The sequence below is a fragment of the Pan troglodytes genome, chromosome 12, assembly GCF_028858775.2.
Source record: "Pan troglodytes isolate AG18354 chromosome 12, NHGRI_mPanTro3-v2.0_pri, whole genome shotgun sequence".
Classification (NCBI taxonomy): domain Eukaryota; kingdom Metazoa; phylum Chordata; class Mammalia; order Primates; family Hominidae; genus Pan; species Pan troglodytes.
The window spans coordinates 73,208,135-73,226,138 of NC_072410.2; the positions used below are offsets into that span (position 1 = coordinate 73,208,135).

The 18,004-nt window shown below is 33.2% G+C and overlaps 1 long non-coding RNA gene across 1 annotated transcript in view; it reads left to right on the plus strand.

Moving 5' to 3' along the window:
* Positions 1-687: 687 nt before the first annotated feature.
* Positions 688-18,004, plus strand: part of LOC129140483 (uncharacterized) — a 28,392-nt gene continuing 11,075 nt past the window's right edge. Inside the window, exons 1-3 of the long non-coding RNA XR_008543680.1 lie at positions 688-745; positions 3,567-3,861; positions 8,183-8,248. This is a non-coding gene — a long non-coding RNA (uncharacterized LOC129140483). The remainder of the gene's footprint in view (positions 746-3,566; positions 3,862-8,182; positions 8,249-18,004) is intronic.

Sequence of the window (18,004 nt, forward strand, 5' to 3'; positions counted from 1 at the left end):
GTGATATCAGCTTTAACTTGCTAGAAAATTAACTTCTGGAATTTTGCCTTCTAAGATGTAACAGTTATTTTCAGTGCTGTGTCAAGTCTTCATTTACATCTTAACTTTTTGATCTGACTGTGAAATTGTATGGTCTTCTCTTGACCATGGTTACAGAATTGACCAAATATGCAACTAATTATTAGTAGAGTTGGGACCAACTTTAAGAAAACCTACTATATGCAAAAACAAACTGCCTAAAATGTGTAAGAAAGGATAGGCATTTATAGTATGATAGGATTTTTAACTTTGTATAATGATTCACCCTAAATTTTCATCAAAATATGATGGTTTCTTAAATGTGCTTGAATGATGATTCGATGTGCAAAAGTGGTCAGCAACTATTAAATTTATGTTGAAGCACTTTTCCCCCGTCATGTGTTTAGACAGAGGCATCCTTTTCTGTTTATCTTCCTTTTCTGTTTTCATATCTTTTTTATACATTTTAAATACACAAACCCATACACATATGCAATGTTTGAAAGTTAATAGAACAACATAAAAGTCATTTGACTTTAACAATAGTTTTATGTTTCTTCATAGTGTAATTGTTGTGTACTTCACGTGTGTATTTTGACTTTTGCTCTTCTTAGTCAGTAAATTTAAGTTCTTTGGTGTCATTATCTATGATAATTTGATTTCATATTCTTTGTTTCAGAAATGAAGAATTCTCTCCTATTCATCTGGTTTTGGATTCCGTTTCAAAGTAAGATCCATTCAACAATTGGTGCCTTACTTTGGAGCTTAAGCAACACAAATCTACTCATAATACACTATAGACTTCCATATTGATTCTCTGCTTCATGCTTTTGTTCACTGAAAGCATTTTTTTCCTCTAGGGAATGACCTCACAAAAATTGTTTCATCTGTCTTCTGTTTTATCTCCTTCTCATGAGTTCGAATTTAGCTTGAGCATCTTAAATATTCAGATTTCTGTGTTCCTCATTAAACTTCTAGTTTCTCCACATCATATTTGTGTATTTCTAAGGCATATAGCGGTGCCTGACACAGAGTATATTCCAGGTTAAGTGTGTGTGTGTTTTTAAGTTGTGATTTCAATTTCATGATCCCTTTCTTGAAGGTAATATTGGGCTAACATTCAGCTTTTCTATATTAGTAAAGTGGATTAATGACAAATCAGAAGTTTTTCAAAAATCAAAGATTTTGAAAAAATAATTCCCCTGTAATGCAATTTTTAGGTAGTCCATCTTTTGTTATATATTTATTTTTCCATACAAGTATTTAATATACAATATAAACTACTTTGGTTGAAATTCTAAGAGCCTCTGTCTCTTTCGAAAATCAGAGTACAGCCTCCCATTTATATCGTCACTACTTGAGACCTACGTTTTTGATTCAACATTACCTGGAACCAAGAATGGTGCAGTAACTGAGCCCAGAGTATCAGCTTGACTATTTTCCAGAACTTTTATTAATTTTGTCTATCCAATGAATAAAAAAAAATCTAAGAAATAATTACAATAATTTGTAATTGATTTTGCAACTTAAAAATTACTACAAATTTTTAAAAATATACCAAATAGAGTAGTACAACTAACTTCTATATATTCATCACCCAGATTTAACAATTATTAAGATTTTGTCATATTGGTTTCATTCGTCCTTTTCCTTCTTTTGTTCTTTACTAAAGTATTGTGAAGTAAATGCCAGACTTCATGACAGTTCACCCATTCATTCTTCAGTAAGCATCTATGTGGGCATTTTCTTGCATAACCACAATGTCATCATCAAACATTTTAAAAACCAGTTTCTTGATATCAATATGTAATTCATGCTCACATTGTAATAATATTTTTAAGGCAACATTTTGTTCACAGTTTACTTTTGAGTGACATGTCTCTTAAGACTTTAACCAGAAGCTGATGCCCTCCTTTATTTTTATGCCATTGACTTTTCACAGAAGCGAAATCAGCTCTCCAATAGAACGTCTTCCATTTACATTTGTTTGTCAATTTCGTCTTAGTGTGGTTTAATTTGTTGCTCTATTCCTTATATTTCATATCAAAAGAAGTTAATGATAAAGACTTAATTAGATTCGAGTTTGCCCTCGGTTTTTTTTTTGTTGTTGTTGTTGTTTTTGGTCAAGAATGCATCAAAAATGGTACTCTGCACTTCATGTTGTCTCACATAAAGAGAAAAGTGGTATTTTATTGTCTCACATTCAGTGATACTAAAATTGATCAGAGGATTCAGGTGGTAGTTGATTGATGCAATCATTATGAAGTTCACTGTCAATCTGTCGATTTTTCAACAGTTTTATATCCACTGATAATAATTGCCTGAATCAATTATTTTGTCAGAGGTTTAAAACGGCATTCTCTGTTTTTTTTTTTAAATTCTTTCCACAAAATACAAAAAACAAATAAACAAAAATCCCTCATTACCTTGGACCATTTAGTTACGTAGAAATAGAACTCGTGAAGGAAAAACATGATAAATGTTTAAGCTCTTCTTTTGTCAATTTTCTGAGTAAGGAGTTGATGCCCTCGTTGCTTCCTATTGCGTTTTGGCCGGTTTTGTTTCCTGTCTTGTTTTCCCCAACCCTTTATGTTTTTGAGTAACCTTATGAACACATGAATTTGTATATTTCAATATACTACAGTCAATTGTACTCATTATGATTTTTCATGTGCCAGTTTTCTAACTCTTGGCCAGATTTCCTTTATGTTTTTTTTCCTATGTCCCTTTAATATAATTCATTTATATTTGATCACTTTCTGGGTTTCTATTACAACTAGATATTCTAAATTCATCTTGTATATTTTCCACCCAGATATGGAATGATTCATTACCTCAAGTTGCTCAGCTTTCTTATGGTATTTAAATACTGCAGTCCAGGCATTAGGTGTGCTTATTGCTATTGAGTCATCATTGTTTCATGGAATTACCAAGAAATAAGTATTTTTTTAGAAAGAAAAAAAATTTGCAGTTCACACATATATTTCCAATTCAAATTTATGTAGTCTTATTCAAGATTTGGTTTTTACAATTGTGTCTTTTTTATCTTAAGCTAAATTTTGTTTCTTAACAAAATTACTTATTTTCATTAATCTACGACATACATCAAGTAGTTTCAACATGATATCAATACTACCACTCTCAACTAGACTACTGATTGAAGTTAGATTTCTTTTATTTTTAGTTGTTCTTATTTTCTACTAGGTCAATGCAGCTAAAAGTTACTTTAAAAATTTTTATCTCTGTGTGGTTTATATCGCTAACTGGATATACAGATAAATTTTTTTCTTTGTTTCTGGTTTGGTTTTAACTTTACATGTTGCTTTCTATTTTTATCAGATTTCATTTTAGGTGTTTTAAAAACACTTAAGAATGAAAAGCTTTATAACAAGTTATATTTTTAAAGGCTTTCATCTTTACTTGCCTCCTCTGTTTCTTCTTCCTCTCCATTTTTATTGATTTTTGGTTCATCTTTTTAGTGTCTTTTTGCTTTTTGTAATATTAGATCTATTGTTACATAACTTCTGTCTATTTTTTTTTTCTTTGAGATGGAGTCTCGCTCTATTGGAGTACAACTGTGTGATCCTGGTTCACTGGCAACCTCCGCCTCCTGGGTTCAAGCAATTCTCCTGCCTCAGCCTCCCGAGTAGCTGGGACTGCAGGCACTTCCCACCACGACCAGCTAATTTTTGTAATTTTAGTAGAGACAGAGTTTCACCATGTTGGCCAGGCTGGTCTTGAACTCCTGACCTCAAGTGATCCGCCTGTCTCAGCCTCCCAAAGTGCTGGGATTACAGGCGTAAGCCACCACACCTGGCCCATAACTTCTTTCTTTTAGCAAAGGTAATTATGTTTTATATATTGTTCTTTGCCTTGATTTTTCCAATTATATGTAATGGAGAACCTTCCATATCTGTGATAGATGTTCTTCATTTCTGTACACTGTTGCATGGTATTTCAATGTGTTGGTATACCAGACTTTGTTCCATCATTGTGTATTTCATGAATTGGGTTGTTTTCAATCTTCCACTATTATAATGGCAGAATAAAAGAGTCTTTTCATATCTTTTCCAGTGTAAATTGGTATAGATACTTAGACATAATGTCAAAAACCCAATTTGGCATATTCTTCCAAAAATTGCCAAATTCTTCTCAACAGAAGTTGAACTGTTTTGTATTCCCAAGAACAATGTTTTAACTGTCATGCACACTGCATGATAGAGAATGAGTTGAATGACATAAAAAATGTATTCAAGCTTCCTTTTATAGAATTTTTATTACTTTTACTGTGGTAGTATCACAATTATACTATGTTCCCATGATCTGCGTCTTCTGGTAACTTGTTTCCCTTTTAGCTGAATAGGCAGATTTTAAATCTGAAGCAGGGACTTGGTTTGAGTAGCAGTTGATTCTTTCAAGAGTTGGTGTCCAAGAATTACTCTTATTTATTTAGTGGCCAATTCAAGTCATTATTTTCCACCTTCCATTCAGATGGCTGGCTGAGCAAAAGCTCTTCCTATTACTTCACAAGATTTAATTGTGGGTTGTATGTGATGAATGGTTTTCCCTCCCTATTATTTCTAAGGTATAATACAAAGGTTGATATTGAATTCCTATTCTTTGAAATAAAACTCTATTTATTTTTTAACACTCTGCTAAGAAGAAAAATGTTATGAATGACCCTAAAGTGAAAATATTAATTTCCCTCCTAGCTTTCTTTTATCTTTCAATATCCCAGCATCTCTCATTGTAAAAAATACATTTTGAATCTGACATGTTACTATAAAAAATATTTTGAGGGTGCATTTCTTGATAAGCTTTAGACAGGAAAATACTTTTACAGAAAACAAGAGGAAGACACTCTAGTCAATTGAACCTGATCTCATTTTGTATCAGAGGACTTTATTTTTGCTTTGTTTTCTAAAATCTTCTGTTGTACCTGTTACAAAAAAGGAGAGGTGGGAAGCAATTAATGATTTTCACTCTCTCTATATAAAACACTTATCTTGTGGCAAACATGTTTCTTGAGAAGAAAGAAGAAAATCACTACTTATTTTTCAGAGATAAAGACAAAGCCTTAAGTCTGTTTAGTCCTTACAGCTTCATTAGCGACAGGCAGGAAACCTAAGCAGAGAGCACAGAGGAGGATGCTGATAAACAGAACTGCCATGAGTAGAGCATGAGTTCTGACCTCACCTCTATTCAAAGACAAAATAACTGAGTTTACTGTGTATTTCAAATTATCTTTGTCATAAGTTTGATATCAAGGATTAATCTCAGGAAGAATAGTTGATAATCAAAATATGAAAAATTATAATATAGATCTTTACCAATTGAAGAAACATGATACCTGAGAAGACTAAAGCTCATTTATTTCTTATTTGCAAGTGGTTTTGTTTTGCATAATATTTATTTCAAAATAATTGGCCACATGCCTTTTTGAAGAACAATTGAAAGACTCATTGATGTATACCTGTGTAAAGCAATTGGACAGAGTTTATGTTTCATTAATTGAAGTATAAATATTAAGAATATCTACCAAGAGAAAGCTAACCATCGATGATTTATATCAAACAGGAAATTAACAACAGATATCCCATATTAAAATGCAATTTTATAGCATGAAAACCACTTATGTATTAGGAAGGAGTTACTATTTGAAGAGATTTATTGAGAACTTAGAGGAATGTACTCTTTTTGAGCCCATTCTTATTTGTCTTGTTACGTGATGTATTCCTTAGTTGACATACACTTTTATTAATAATGAATGTATTTTATTTCATTGCTTGACTTGTTAAGAACACTGTGTATGCTTAAACAAACACTAAAAACTAGAAGCACTGATGATTGAACAGTGGCACAGATATCATATCTGACTTCCCCAAAAGTAGCTTCCTAAGGATTCTGGTGTTTCTCCTTGCCGACTATGTAAGTCAGTTGACCTTGGCTATAAGGCTGGTCACTTTTACTTTATATAGAAATTTTTAGCATCAGAAATAAATTCATACCTTGAATTGGCACAAGCGCAGTTGACAGGTAACAAAACTAGCAGTTGCTAGGATAAAGCCTCCTGCAACACAAAGAGACCTGACACTGAATTAAACTACCTGAAGTTTTTTACTACATCTTGAAAATTTAGTACTCCTACTGGTGAAAACTTAATCTCTGGGATAAGGTTTGAGACCAACGTAAACCTAAGTACACCATGTCCTTTATTCAATCACAAAAAGACGTCCTTTTGCAACTCAAATCCTGTATATACTTGTCAGTCTGTCTCTAAGACAGCCATCTCTAACCTGATTTTTACAAGGCAAGATGATCAGGGTATGTCTTCAATATGTGAGGCTTGTCACATGTCTGGATCATTTTCAAACTATTTAACTTAGATATTTGAATTTACAATACAAAAGAAGCGACATGTAAGATGAGATAATATTTATAAGAAGCATTTTGTGAACTGGAAAGTAGCGTATAAAGTTAGTTAATATAAAACTAATAATATTTTATGCTTTTTAAAAAAAATTTAACTTCTACATATTGAACTTTAGGGTTTGCTTCTAACTTCTGATGAGTAGAACCAGAGAGGTCATTAGTCTAGGGCAAATTTGTCCCCTCCACTGAGTACTTCACCTGACACTCTGAATATTGGTAGAGTTTTATTTTTCACTCTGGTTTTGGATATCAACTAGTCCGAGCCCTGTGTGAACTTCGGCATTGCTTCACCCCTCCTTTCAGCAGTTCTTTCCTCAGCTTAGCGCATGTTCGGATCAGTACACATCTGCACATTCAAGGAGAACCCTCTGCCTATCTCCAGAGCTCCTTTGATGTGCCACTTTCTCTTTCCCAGTCCCCTGCCCTGTGAACTCTAGCTGCTTTGTCTTCCCTGAATACTCAACTGGTCTCCTCAACCAAAGGAGACCACCAGGCTCTGTTTGGATTCCCCCTCTGAGCTTTGAAGCCTGAAAACTCTCCTCGGGCAATGGAAACTGAGCATTTTAGAGTTCCCAATTTTTTCTCTTCTTTCAGAAATTACTCATCTGTGCAGCCTGTTTTCAAAGTCTAAAAAGTATCGTTTCTTATATTTTGTCTGCTTTTGTTAAATCGAAGACGGTAGGGCAGTTCTAGTCCCTATTAAATCCATTATGACTAAAAGTAAAAGCCACCAGTTTCCTTTCAATATTATGACTATGAACATATGAATATAGTCAGATTTATTAATACTGTATGTATTTTATGACTTTTGCCTTTCATGTCATAGATAGAACTCTTTCTATAAAATTATATAAATATTAAACTCTGTTTCTTCTAGAGCTTCCATAATTCCATTAAAAATATATATATAGTCCTTAAGCCACTAGGAATTTGCTGTAAAGTATGGGATAGGATGAGATTTTTTTCTTTTCTTTTCTTTTCTTTTTTAACATGGGGTTTCACTCTCGTCACCCAGGCTGGAGTGCAATAGCGCAATCTCAGCTCACTGCAACCTCTGCCTCCCATGTTCAAGTGATTCTCGTGCCTCAGCCTCCCGAGTAGCTGGGATTACAGGCGCCTGCCACCACACCCAGCTAATTTTTGTATTTTTAGTAGAGATGGGGTTTCCCCACATTGACCAGGCTGGGTTTGAACTCCTGACCTCAGGACATCCACCAGCCTCGGCCTCCCAAAGTGCTGGGATTACAGGCGTGAGCCACCACACTCCGCCAGGATGAGATTTTTATATGTTTTTTGTGTGTGGTAACCTAGGTATTCTCAAACCATTTTTGAATAATTCATTTTTTTCTCGCTGCTATAAATGTCATTTTAATCATTTAATTTATTTCCTACAAGTACACTTAAATCTTTTTCAACAGCTACAATTTTGATTCATTAATAAGTTTGTATTTTGTCACATTGCTTATATGCAGCCTTTAATATAGAATTTCAATATACTTTTAGCTTGGAATTTTAGTCTATATTCTATTTTTTTTTGTAAAAATTTCCTAAGTAACTCTCAGATTTATTCTGTTTTGTAAATTATAAATAGTCACTTTCCTTTATTGATTAACCATTGTTGGATATTTTCCATGAGAGAAATACTAGCTTTGCAAAAATAAGTTCTGGAGTTTTCATTCTTTCCCTATTACTTTAACTATTAAATTGATTAAAATGTGGAGTTCTTTTTTAGGTTTGAATGAAGTCATCCACAAAATCATCTGGACCATCATATTGAGGAAGTAAAAAGGTTGCAAAGGTAGGCTTCTTTTGATCATCCCTCAACTCCCCCAGCCCTTAGCTTCTGGTAACACCTTTCTACTACGTTTCTATGAGAGTGACTTTTTTAGATTCCACATATTCATATACTTTGTCTTTCTGTGCCTCGCTCATGTCACTTAATATAATGGCCTTCAGGTACATCGTGTGGTTGTAAATTACAGGATCTCTTGTTTTTGAACATTTAACAGTATTCCATTGTGTATATATACCATTGTGTGTGTGTGTATGTGTATATACATTTTCTTTATCCATTCATTCATTGATGGACACTGAGGTTGATTCCGTATCTTGGCTATGGTGAGTAATGCTGCAATGAACATAGAAATGAAGATATCTCTTCAAGTTACTGATTTCATATCCTTTGGCTATAACAATATATTCTAGGCTAGAGAAACTAAGAAAGCAGACATCTAAGAAAGAGAATCTCTAAGAAAGTGTTCTTACCACAAAAAAGTATGTGCAATAATGCATATGTTAATTAGCTTGACTTAGCCATTCCACAATGAATACACATACCAAAACATGTTTTACATCATAATGTATGTATTTTTTGTCAATTAAAACAATTAAATTGGCCAGCCACAGTGGCTCACACCTGTAATCCCAGCACTTTGGGAGGGTGAGGCAGGTGGATCACTAGCGGTCAGGAGTTCAAGACCAGCCTGGCAAACACGGTGAAACCCCATCCATCTCTACTAAAAATAAAAAATCAGCCGGGTGTGGTGGCAGGTGCCTGTAATCCTAGCTACTCTGGAGGCTGAAGCAGGAGAATCGCTTGAACCCAGGAGGCGGAGGTTGCAGTGAGCCGAGATCACACCACTGCACTCCAGCCTGGGCAACAAAGAGCGAAGCTGTGTTTCAAAAAAATAAAAAATAAATAAATAAAATCCAATTACATTATAATTTTGTCCAAGGTTATTACTTTTACTTTGGAAATTTGTAATTTTTTTGGAAATTAACAAATTTTATCCATATTTTAAATGTATAATTATACAAATTATTTAAAATGTGTATGTATTTAAAAGATTTTTCATATATAAGTTCTTGTATTCCCTCCTTCTTTTTAAATTAAACATTTTTTTCTGTTTCTTTATAAACTAGTAGATTATCTGCTTTGTTGATTTTTGTGAAGTATTTGGGGTGACTATTTAAATCAGCTTATTTTTTTTCTGTTTTTCAAGAGCATTTATTATTCCATTACTTGTATTTGAATATGAGAGTTTATCCTTTTACTCATTACTGCATTTGAGTATTCTTTCTCTCTCTTTTTCTTCGCCTTTATGGAATTTTATTTTCTCTTGCTCCCTTTTATTCTTTTCTTCCTTTCTCTCCTTATTTTTGCTTTTAAATATACTTTTTTCCTGCCATGAGTAAGTAAATGTTACCAGATCTGTCTTCCCTTAATAAACAACTGTAAAACTGGACAAAGTAAATGAAACAACTGTTTTCCAACACTGGACAAAAGGAGTAAATGCTGGCAGCAAAGGTATGGAAGTGGAGTGAGCCCTATGCTAATCCCAGTTGACTGTATGGAGGGACTACCCAGCTCATATCACAGATATAGAGAGCCCCATCAGAGCATGATCATCTTGCAGAGGTGAGGAGGGAACGATTAAAGCCTGGGCAAGCTAACGCAGATGAAATTTGAGGGGCAGAGAGGAGGGAATGCCCCAGAAAAATAACCGATAGGAATTTCTTTAGTTAACAAATATACTAACTACTCATTCATTAATTTGATTATTTCCTCATAAAATAACCACTGGATTTATCAGTACAATTAATTTCTATTTTCATATGGATTAATTTGTGATTTTTATCAATTATTTTCACTATATTCTTTACATTTATTATATTATTCTCTCTCTAAAATCTTGGAGACAATAGTACTTCATTTATTTTTCTCTTTATTTTCTGATCTAAAACAAATAATTGGAGTGCTGAATCAGACTCCCCAAAGTCATGGATCTTAGGATGAAACTTTGCCAACAGTATCAAGGACACAGGGACTTCAAAGTGCTCAGATAAAGCCAAAAATGGTCTGAGACATTGAGTGATTCTCACATACTTTCTTCCCATATCAAACATGCACTCTGGTCCAGAATAATAGACGAGGCCTCTAGAGTGTTCTAAGTGACTTTACATGGCAAGAGGAGCATTGAAGTTAGGTTAAAAATAAATAAATAATAATTTAAAAATCTCTATTATATACCCAGAGAGTTACATAACTCATTTGCCATTTTCCAGTGAGCCGTGCCTCATATTTCCAAATATATATATATATATATATATATATATATATATATATATATATTTACTTTCAGTAACCCATTAGCTAGTAATGTTCCGCTAAGGGAATCCTGTAGATAAGCTCTCTTCCTCTCAGCAAATACTTTTAGTCTGTTTACCCAGAAGTCTAGTTGACAAGGAGATTAACCAGGTCACCCTTTTTTTCCCCTCTGGATGTATCCCTCCACTAAAGGAAATGAATGAATCACAAGCCAGCTGCTTTAATCCTTTCCTTTCCAATCTCTGTCTCATTTGGGAATAAAATAATTATTTAATTATTAGGTTGTAGTGTTAATTTTTCTCTGAGGAAAATTTTAGTCACATATTTTACATATTATAATAATTACAATAATAATTAAAATCATTATAACTCATCCCTATTCTATTTTCTAAATATTGTGTTACAGTTTGATTTTTGCTTTGGGTCTAGTTGTTAAAGTGCACTTTGTGTTTTGTTTTCAATGTGTTATATTGTGATTAGAGAATATAGAGTATGCCATTTTAAAATTATAGATTTGACTGAAGATTCTTTATGACTTTGTATGTGAGTAATTTTTAAAAATAATTTGTAGGTGCTCTTTTAAAGAGATATATTCTGTATGATACCAAGTTGAATATATTGTGTGCTATTAACTTTATTAAAATAATTTTCAGCTTATCTACCTCAACATCATTAGCTCTCAATTCTGTCTGTACATTGCAATCTCCTGGGAGGCTTTTATAAACCAGCAGTGCCTGGGACTCACCCTAAACCAATCGAAACCAAGTCTGTGAAGGCAAAGCCAACCATCTGCACATTTAGAGCTCTCCAGGTGATGCCCATACACTCTGAGGTTTTATAATCACTACTCCTTATCCTTTTTTGTATTGGTCTTTTTTATCCCAGACAAAAACAGAAAAGCATGTTAAAAATCTTCTTCTAACTTTAGGTTACAGAGGGTGGGTGTGGTGGCTCAAGCCAGTAATCCCAGCACTTTGGGAGGCCGAGGTAGGCAAATCACTTGAGGTCAGGAGTTCAAGAGCAGCCTGGCCAACATGGTGAAACCCTGTCCCCCGTCTCTACTAAAAATACAAAAATTAGCAGGCCTTGGTGGTGGGTGCCTGTAATCCCAGCTGCTCAGGAGGCTGAGGCAGGAGCATTGCTTGAACCCAGGAGGCAGAGGTTGCGGTGAGCCAAGATGGTGCCACTGCACTCAAGCTGAACACAGAAAGATTTCATCTCAAAAAAAAAAAAAATTAGGTTACAATTAAATTCTTTTTTTTTCAGTCTGCAAATATTTTTCTTTAAGTATTTCAGCACAGTTATATCATGTAATAGTTAACCCTTTATCTTGATCAGTCTCAATCAGCTTGGGCTGCTATAACAAATCAACATTGACCAGGTGGCTTATACAACGAACATTTATTTCTCACAGTTCCGGAGGCTGAAAGTTCCAGATCACAGTATCAGCACGGTCAGGTGCTGGTGAGGGCTTTCTTCTAGGCTGCAGACTATCAACTTCTCTTTGTAGCCTCACCTGGTGGAAAAAGAGCAAGAGAGTTATCTGGGGTTTCTTTCTTAAAGGCACTAATTCCATTAATGAGAAACCACTTGCATAAACTATTCACTTCCCAAACGCCTCCCCACTTAATACCATCACAGTGGGGATTAGAGTTTCAACAGATGAATTTTGAGGAGACACAAACATTTTGTCCATAACAATTTCATTGTAGAGAAATTATAAATGAAAAACACAAATATTTAATTGATTTAATGTTTTATTTTTAATCATATCTTTTATTTTGAGAAAAAATATTTTAAATCATCCTTTGGGTTGCAATGTATGCTTTATTTCTTCATTTTTTTCTTATGAACTTTCTTAATTATTCTCCTATGTATACATCCTGAAAATAATCTTTAATTGGATTGAATTTTTAATCCTCTCTGCTCATCTTTTTTCTCGTTATAAATTTTTCAATTTATATTAGTTGTTCCATTTTATATGCCTTTTTCCTACCTCAGCTAACTTACTTTATGTTTTTTTCTTGTGTTGTCTTTTTGTTTCTGTGGTTTTGTATCTTTTGGTGTTTGTAATCTATATTTATTTCACCTTCTATTTATTTGGAAAGGAGAAATTTTAATAACAATGAGGGTAATTTTTAAGTTTTAAGTGTACCTAAACCACTTTTAGTAATTCAAGACAATGTAATTTGGGCAAAAATTCCTGCAGAAAACACCCAGAAAAGACAGGCCAAATTTAAAAAAAACAATTTGGACAGCTACTAAGACAGTGAAGATACATAGCATTTGAGACTACTGTTCTCCTTAGGGCACCTACTGAGCCTAGACAATGTGGCAAAGAGCCTGAAAATAAGAGTTTTCAACAAATTGAGAATACAGAGAGATCAAAATTAGAGTTCAGTTCTCATCAAGAATGGGAGGTCCTTAAAGGCTATCTATATACATCAGACTTAAATATAAAGAAGAAATTGGCTGGCTGTCTCAGGAACTAAGGGTCCACTTTATTTCAATAATAGTGATGGCTTGTGGAATTTTTGTTCTCTCAGCATGTCACAAAATTATTTTTATTAATGACTTAATTTTATATATTTGACATCCTTTAAAAATTATTCAAATTTACCCTTATTCCTTTTTATTAACTCTTACACCTCCAAGTTTCTATCAGAGATCATTTTTCTTCTTCCTGAAGTATATTTTCTTCATTGCAAACTTGCTGGTGATTAATTCTAATGATTTTATAGTCTCTGAAGATGTCATTCTCACTTTTATAGGGTATGTTTGCTTGGCATAGACTTCTAGATTGGCAGCTGTTTTCTATCAGCTACTTTGAGAATATCGTCTTATTGTTTGCTTGCTACTTCCTTTTAGAAAGTCAGCTGATACACTTATTACTTCTTTTGAAGTATTATGTCTTTTTTCTGGCCTTTTTAAGATTTTTCCTTATACTTTGGTTTTTTGGTAGTTTTACTATGCTTTTCTCAAGCATTCATTATATTTATTTCATTTAGGGCTCCTAGTTCGGTGGCTTGAAACTTTTTGCAAGTTTTGGTAAATAAACAGCTGTTATTTCTTCAAATATTGGTCTTACCATTCTTTTTCTGCCCTTATTCTGGCATTCTAGTTATACATATGTTAGAACTTTTCACCATGGTGTATATGCCTCTTACGTTTTCCTCTGTGTGTGTGTGTGTATACATGTGTCTTCATGCTACATTCCAGCTACCTCTACTCATGTGTTTAATATTTGACATTAAAGTTCCTTGAAATAAGTTGTGCCTTGATATGATGTTATTATTTTACAGAGAGAAAATATGTTTGCTTCTGGCAGATTTTAGACATACAAAATCAGCCTCATGCAACCAGGAATTAAGATGGATCAAAATGTGAATAGGAGATACAGTTTCAAACCCTTGCTGTCAATATCAGTGCTATACCTGTCCTACCTTCCCTTCATGTGCTTGTTTCAGAATGTGATATTCATTGGTGGAATACTTTCTCAATCCTTGTATCTTTCTTTGGGACTTCTTCATATGAAAACAGTTTATTTCCGTCTCAAATTCTTGTATCACTACTTTTGTTTACCCAGCTCTATATAGATGCTCATATATTAGTCAAATGTTAGGAAAGGGAAGTCTTCCACTATCCCAATGTCTCTGTCTCTATAAGTCAACTTAAAAAAAAAGTGCGATACGATGTTGTAATCTCACTCTCATTTTTAAACATCGTAACTTTATTCAGATCTGTAGCTCCAAGTATTACTTTTTATAAAACTTAAAATTCTTGTAGAATAAGCCATTTTTGTCTTTTGATTGAGGGTTATATCAGGCATGAAAATTTTTCTTCTGTCTTTGAATACAGCTTCTATTTTATTGATATCATTTATTGTTTTTCATTTAGGCACACCAATTACTCACAGGTAGTATTTCGATTTTCTGGTCTTCATATGGACCATCCATTCTTTTACAACTTTCAATAATTTATCCTTTAACTGGCATCCTGGGAGATTTTCACCAGCTTTATACTGTGAGATACATTTCTTGAAGTGGTCATTCTGCCATCTAATACTTCTACTGTAAATATTAATAGTATACATTTTAATCAATGTATTCCATGCACATGATTAATCTATTATTACTAGATGGCTTACTGATATGGTTTGGCTGTGTCCCCACCCAGAATCTTATCTTGAATTGTAATCCTCATAATCTCCACCTGTCAAGGTTGGGAGCAGGTAGAGGTAATTGAATCATGGAGGTGGTTTTCCCCATGTTGTTCTTGTGATAGGGAATGAGGTCGCTGAGATCTGACGGTTATATAAGGGGGTCTTCTCCCTTCTTTCCGCGTTTCTCTTTCCTGCCGTTTCGTGAAGAAGGTGCCTTGTTTTCCCTTCACCTTCCACCAGTATTGTAAGCTTCCTCAGGCTTCCCCAGCCATGCTGAACTGTGAGTCAATTAAATCTCCTTTATCAAATACCCAGTCTTGGGCAGTTCTTTATAGCAGTATGAAAATGAACTAATGCACTTAAAAAAAATTAACAGTTACTTTTCCCAGCCATACACAGTGTTCTGCTCTCACAAAGACCACACATTTTTAATAGTTTTTGCTTCAGTTCTTTTTTTATTATAAATGTCCTTTGTGTATTTGAATAAGACATTAAAATCCTTAATTGTTTACTTCATGAAGCATATCTCTTGACTTCATTTGTAGAATGAGGATATTAATATACCCACTTTTGCTTTGCCTGTATTTCCCCACTTTGTCTCCTAATTTCTTTTTTATAGACAATGTTCATAATATTTATGTTCTTCTCCATGAGCGCAATTAAATCTTCTGTGCTTTGTCCACATATTGATGCAAAAAGTTAGAAACCATTAAGTGAAATCAAGTTGTTATCAGCTTGGGAAGGTTCACTGCAGAGCCACTGAGTGTTCTGTGAACTTCCTTTTAGAGCTTTTGGTTTTTCTAATTGTTTTTTTCTATTTCTTCTATATAATAACTTCATTATATATTTAAATTATTTCACTATCTCAGGCATTCTGTTGAAATTGTCCGTGGGATATATAGTTTTGTTTCGGCTATCTTCCTAAGGCTTGGTGACCCTTTTCAATTCTGGGCTGGTTGATCTCTAGGATCTCAGCTGTCTGCCATTTGGGGAAGTCTCTTGCTTATGTTCTTAAAGTTAATGCACTATTTCCAGATTCCTAAATCTTTCTTGGTTTATTTTAATTTTTCTTACTGGAGGAAATCTTCAAGAAATTCCTTAACATAAAGTATGTGGTAGGTAAATTTCATGAGTTATTTTATGTCAAAAAATGTCTTTATCTTTCGTTCATACTTAAGAGTTTGGCTGTGTACCAGTTGTAATATAAACACACAGAGATGAGTTATTTCAAGTGACTTTAGATGACAGGATTTGAACTATACAATCTTGTAGGATACACTTTATTCTATTTTTATATAATTTTATATATATGCTAAATTTTATGTAGTTTAATTATTAGTTGTATTAATATTATTTTAAACTATTTATACTATAGAAAATGCAAGTTAAGAATCATATTACTGTTTTTAGGAGCCAAAAGTTTTAGTATAAAATAAGATAAAAGGTTAAAATCCGACAAATTATGTAAAAATACCGTAATATTGCATATGTATTAGAAATACCATTATAGACTCTCAAATATTTTGTCCTGTTTTCAAGACTATGTATTTTCTAGCTTTGTCCACTTAAAAAGCCTAGAATCAATGATTAACACATTAATAAAAAGTAACTTGGCACCCAGGGCTTCTTGAAGGCTGATTCCAAGAAAACAAGGCTGATACCAAGTCTGGGCTGGAATATTTAGGATTAAAGGCTAAAATCTCTTGTGCCAGAAAAAAAGGATGTCTTCAAGAACAAGGGGCTATCTCAAGAAAACAGGAGACACATTGAAATGCTCCTTTGGCCAAAGGAAGAGCAATTTGATGACTAAAAATCTGATGAGTGCAACTGATGAAAACTAAATATATAAAAATATGAGTTCAAAATGATTTTGATTTTAAAAAAAAGAGAAAATATGCCTCAATGTGTGTCATAGGACACAACTAAGGCAAAAACTCTGAACACTGGCTATTGAAAGGCATTATGCTGCCTTTCCTGCATTCACTAAATTTCAAGATAATCAAATATTTCTAGTTGCTGAGGGGAAATTTCCTCTTTGCTAAAAAATTCCAGCTATAAATGTGGAAGAAATAATAAAACGCAAAATCTGTTTTGCAACTCCTAGCAGAAAAAAAATAGTGAATTCAGGCAATGATTATAAATTAACAAAAACATCAGATGAAAGGTTAAGAGATACTTATACTGATGAGATTAGATTGCCAAGACCTGTCTCCACTCATGAGTCTTAGCATCACTAAAGGTGAACTAAGCAGTCAACTAAGGTCCTGAGATGTGATGAAATATGACACACATCATCTGTAAAGCACTCTTGGAAAACAAGCAAATGAAATAAAAACCTTGGAATTAAATCTAATTAAGATTCACAGCTAACTTAATTTACGGTAGATAAATGAAAGTTAGCTAAATGACACTGAAAAGAAGCAAATACATCTGGAATGTGGAATATCACTAATCCAGTTTTTGCAAAAATTCAATAGCATGAAGGAATTGAATAACAGAATTAGAAGCACCACAGAGGGAATAAAAAATCTGAATCACAAGACACATGAAGAACAAATGCAATGAGTGGAACTTACATGAATTTTGATTCGAACAAACCAACCTTAACAAGGCATTTTTGAAATCATCATGGAAATCTCATTGACTGGATATTGAATGACAGCAAAAATTGCTTACTCTATCAGTTATGACCACAGAGCTTTATAAGAAAATGTCTGTTTTTTAAAAAAATTATATATGTAAATGTGAGATATACTGTCATCTTTGATTTCCTTTTAAGATTCTTCAGCAAAGGCAAAATATAAAAAGAGATATTACATATTACATATTGTAATATTACATAATGTAATATTACATATTACATATTGTAATATTACATAATGTAATATTACATATTACAAGATATTGATAATTTTTTATCTGAGTAATGGGTATGTGAAGGTTCAGTGTACTCATTTTAAAAAGTTTTTTAAAACTTATAATTTTAGAGAGACATTCTTTTTTTGTTTGCGCATTCTGTATTAGGTTTAATGTCAATTTTATTTTCTTGTACTATGTATAAACTCTAATGTTTAGCATTTAATTATAATCCATATTGTTACTTTTTTGTGTGGAGAGGAGTAAATGATGTTAGGGGAAAATCTAAATTTTTCATTCTGATTCAATTCAATCAACACTTATTAAGCACCTAGTTTTTGCCAGATATTGGGATATGAAGATGCATATGAAGATACAGTAGAAATAATATCAGTTAGCACCCAGTAAATAGAAGTAAATAATTAATT